Source organism: Penaeus japonicus, unplaced genomic scaffold, assembly GCF_977035675.1.
Source record: "Penaeus japonicus unplaced genomic scaffold, GWHDUDI00000001_assembly GWHDUDI00000020, whole genome shotgun sequence".
In the NCBI taxonomy this organism is placed as follows: domain Eukaryota; kingdom Metazoa; phylum Arthropoda; class Malacostraca; order Decapoda; family Penaeidae; genus Penaeus; species Penaeus japonicus.
Window position 1 is genome coordinate 29185478 of NW_028234422.1, and position 4994 is coordinate 29190471.

At 37.6% G+C, this 4994-nt stretch overlaps 1 long non-coding RNA gene across 1 annotated transcript in view; it reads right to left on the reverse strand.

The window, feature by feature from the left end:
* Positions 1–4037: 4037 nt before the first annotated feature.
* The window catches only part of LOC122250523 (uncharacterized), a 6407-nt gene continuing 5450 nt past the window's right edge, over positions 4038–4994 (reverse strand). Inside the window, exon 4 of the long non-coding RNA XR_006222947.2 lies at positions 4038–4994. This exon is cut by the window's right edge and continues 975 nt beyond it. This is a non-coding gene — a long non-coding RNA (uncharacterized LOC122250523).

Below are 4994 nucleotides of genomic sequence, written 5' to 3' on the forward strand. Positions count from 1 at the left end.
CTGTCAGCAGAATGAAGTTAATGTCATTGTCAATGACAAGTCAGTGTCACTGTCAGCAGAATGAAGTTAATGTCATTGTCAATGACAAGTCAGTGTCACTGTCAGCAGCATGAAGTTAATGGCACTGTCAGCAGTATGAAGTTAATGACACTGTCAGCGGTCTGAAGTTAATGTTATTGTCAGCAGTATGATATTAATGTCACTGTCAGCAGAATGAAGTTAATGTCATTGTCAATGACAAGTCGATGTCACTGTCAGCACTATGAAGTTAATGGCACTGTCAGCAGAATGAAGTTATGTCGTTGTCAGCAGTATGAAGTTATGTCGTTGTCAGCAGTATGAAGTTAATGGCATGGTCAGCAGTATGAAGTTGATGTCACTGTCAGCACTATGAAGTTAATGACACTGTCAGCACTATGAAGTTAATGACACTGTCAGCAGCATGAAGTTAATGACACTGTCAGCGGTATGAAGTTGATGTCACTGTCAGCGGTCTGAAGTTAATGTTATTGTCAGCAGTATGATATTAATGTCATTGTCAGCAGAATGAAGTTAATGTCATTGTCAATGACAAGTCAATGTCACTGTCAACAGCATGAAGTTAATGTCACCGGCAGCAGTATGAAGTTAATGTCACTGTCAGCAGTCTAAAGTTAATGGCACTGTCACTAGTCTGAAGTTATTGGCACTATCAGTAGAGTGTTTTTAATGGCACTGTCAGTAGTCTGAATTTCATATCAATTTCACTAGTCAGAAGTTAATGTCACTGTCAGTAGTTTGAAGTTAATGGCACTGTCAGCAGTCTGAAGTTAATGTCACTGTCAGTAGTTTGAAGTCAATGACACTGTCAACAGTCTGAAGTCAATGACACTGTCAGCAGTCTGAAGTTAATGTCACTGTCATTAGTCTGAAGTTAATGTCACTGTCAGTAGTTTGAAGTTAATGTCACTGTCAGTAGTTTGAAGTTAATGTCACTGTCAGTAGTTTGAAGTTAATGGCACTGTCAGCAGTCTGAAGTTAATGTCACTGTCAGTAGTTTGAAGTTAATGTCACTGTCAGTAGTCTGAAGTTAATGTCACTGTCAGTAGTTTGAAGTCAATGACACTGTCAACAGTCTGAAGTCAATGACACTGTCAGCAGTCTGAAGTTAATGTCACTGTCATTAGTCTGAAGTTAATGTCACTGTCAGTAGTTTGAAGTTAATGTCACTGTCAGAAATCTGAAGTCAATGACACTGTCAGCAGTCTGAAGTTAATGTCACTGTCAGTAGTTTGAAGTTAATGTCACTGTCAGCAGTCTGAAGTTAATGTCACTGTCAGTAGTTTGAAGTTAATGTCACTGTCAGCAGTCTGAAGTTAATGTCACTGTCAGCAGTCTGAAGTTAATGTCACTGTCATTAGTCTGAAGTTAATGGCACTGTCAGTAGTTTGAAGTCAATGACACTGTCAGCAGTCTGAAGTTAATGTCACTGTCATTAGTTCGAAGTTAATGTCACTGTCAGAAATCTGAAGTCAATGACACTGTCAGCAGTCTGAAGTTAATGTCACTGTCAGCCGTCTAACGTTAATGTCACTGTCAGTAGTTTGAAGTTAATGTCACTGTCAGCAGTCTGAAGTTAATGTCACTGTCAGTAGTTAGAAGTCAATGACACTCTCAGCAGTCTGAAGTTAATGTCACTGTCAGTAGTTTGAAGTTAATGTCACTGTCAGCAGTCTGAAGTTAATGTCACTGTCAGTAGTTTGAAGTCAATGACACTGTCAGCAGTCTGAAGTTAATGTCACTGTCCGTAGTTTGAAGTTAATGTCACTGTCAGCAGTTTGAAGTCAATGACACTGTCAGCAGTCTGAAGTTAATGTCACTGTCAGCAGTCTGAAGTTAATGGCGCTGTCAGCAGTCTAAAGTTCATGTCACTGTCAGTAGTCTGAAGTTTATTTCACTGTTAGGATTCTAAAATTAATGTCACTATTTATATTCTGAAGTTAATATAATTGTCAGCAGTTTGAAGTAATTGTCACTGTCAGCAATTTGAATTTAATGGCACTGTTAGCAGCCTTAAGTTTATGGCACCTATTAATAATCTGAAGTTAATGTCACTGAGGATATTTTCATCGTCTGCAGTCTAAAGTTAAAGTCACTGTCAACAGTATGTAGTTAATTTCATTGTCAGCAGTCTACAGTTAATGTCACTGTCAGCGGTCTGGAGTTAAAATGACTGTCAGTAATGTAAAGTTAATTTAACTGTCAGTACTCTAAAGTTAATTTCACTGAAGTAGTTTGAAGTTAATGTCCTATCAGCAGTCTAAAATTAATGTCATTGTCAGAAATCTAAAGCTAGTGTCTTTAACAGTTTAAATCACTGTCCCTGTTAATAGTCTAATATTTACGTTAGTCAGCAGTTTAAATTTGATGTCATCATTAACTGTCTAGTGATGCCATTGGCAACTTCCTTCTGACAGATGTCACCATTCACAGTTTACTGCTCAATACCTGTCAAAAGTCTCATAGAATAAACGTCACAATCGCCATCATTATTATGGTAAGCATCGCTATCATCAGTCTTGTAGTGAAATCTTCTAACATTATCTACAGGCTAATTAATAATGGCAAATAACACTACCGTTAGTCTTAATGTGTCATGAACAGTAGTCATGACACGTTAATAGTCAATAGTCTATGGTGTATGTCATTATCTATGGGTTAGAATTAGATATCTCTGTCTAGATTATCTAAACATGTCACTGCTCACAAACAGTATGTAGTGTCACTGTCAATAGTCTGATATCAAGTGTCACATGCAAGTCTGTTTGTTGATTATCTTTTTCTTTTTAAAAATGTCCTTCTATTTGTTAATGAAAATATCAAAATAAATAAAATGCGGTTACTATCAGTTCTGTCATGTCTAAGAATGGTCATTATAATCAACAGTCTGATAGTTTACTACCGTTTGATAGTCTCACTACTACCAGTCTGGTGATAGGAAGTTACAATCGATTTCAGTCGGTCACTTGTCACAATCGTTAGTCAAAAAGTCATTAGTCAAATACGTCTAGTGAATGAGTTGTCATTTGCCAAATCCGCTGTCAACTGAAACCATCAGATCCCTTGTCATTAGCTGTCACTGTCAAAGGGGAAAACTGCATGGTGTCATTATGAGTGATTTGATGGAGAGAAGTCACTGTACAAAAGGTATGAGTTTCGTTAAATGAGAACTTGTCACGGTCGGCTGTTAATTACTATTGATATTCAGTCACTGTCGAAAATCTATTAGTTGTCACTCTCAGAAAGTGAAAAGCGATTTACTATATCAGTAAAAATAAGATAGTCATTATCATTTTTGTCTGTCCGCGGTGGACTTCCTATGTCTAAAAGTCTGGCATTACGTAAGGACTGTCAGTGGCATGATGGGAGTTTGATGATGAACTGTCAGCAAGGAAAGTCAGATGGGACGTTGGTAAAGTTAACTATTTCACACCGTTGAGTAGCTAAAAAAAAAAGTCAGAAAAGTCACAGTTAGTTACAGTCTAAACCGTTTTGTCCGTTAGTAATTTAGTCATCATGATCATCAGCCAATGAGAACAAATACCAATATCAGAAAGCAAGAACACTCAATAGATCTAACATGAGTCATCACTATCACATCTCACATCAGGCTGTCAATGTCATCAACACAGCAACAGTTTGTCAGTGTCAACAGGTCCGTCATCACAATGGAAATTCCTAAAGACGAGTGGTCAATACCAGAAAATGAATAATGTCCTTGTCGTCTAGCATTTGCTCCCTATTTTCGCCACCGCCATGTCCCTATTTAGAAGTAAGTGGCTGGTTAGAAAGTACCAGGCGTGAGGCAGCGATCCCGTCAACTAATTTGGACAAACAACTTTCTCTTGATGGAGTATGATAGTTTTCTTTTTCTTAGCCAGCGCCCATCGTCTCGTAATATGACACTCCCGAGAACGTTTGCACCAAACATGTCACTGTCAAGCGTCACTGTCAAGCGTCCGATAGAATGTCAGTTTCGAAAATTTACGCACCATCAATTTTCTTTTTTTTTTGTCATGCGGTTTCTTGCTATAAAGTCCTGGTCTAAATTGCTATCTATGTCAGAAGCAAATTCATTCATTTGGTAGGTCATAGTCCAACGTATATCTAGGTCATTTGCTAATTGTTAGTCAGTGTCACGGTCAAGAGATATGTCATATCTTTCGTCTGAATGTCTAACAGTCTAACTAACACTACCGTACTAACGTCTCATGTCAGGTATCACCCTTGGATCCCTCGAATCAAACCGCCAGTCTCAAGTCTCAATGAACATAACCATCAAGTCTCTCCTAGGTTTTCACTAACGAGTCTTCTAGTATAACACAATCACGTCAGAAAGAAAAAATATTATTGTCAAGATTTTTCTAGAATGTAATCATTAAGGTAACGTTTACTCTCCTAAGTAGCTGTCCCCCCCCCCCCCCAAAAAAAAAAAAAAAGTATTTTGAGAAAATATCACTGACAAGTCCTTTCACGATGTCAATATCATGTCGATTTTTTAAAAATAGAAATGTCACCATCAAGTGCCTGTCAGTCAGAATCAACAATAAAATGGCGCAGTTAGTCAGTCGAGTCGTGTCATAATGTCAGCTGTCTAATAGTCTTCAGTGACGTTATTGTTTATCGCCTTAATTACCCCTTTGAATTTCTAATTACCCAACAGCCGGAAGTCAGTCCTTAATGAGCTGACGAGTCAAATTAATAAGGTCACACTCTACTGTCGTTGGGAAAGTCATTTTTTTTGTACTGCGTATTCGTCAAAGAAGAAATTCGAAATAAATAAATAAATAAATAAACTAACACTACATTCTATCATAACCATAACCCGAAGCGAACTGTTATCTCTTCAGTAACAAATGTAATGCTGATTTAACTGAATAAAACGTGATACAGCAATCATCTATAGGAAAATTGTACTTCTAGTTCTAACAGTCTGAACTCGTCTATGCAGTATG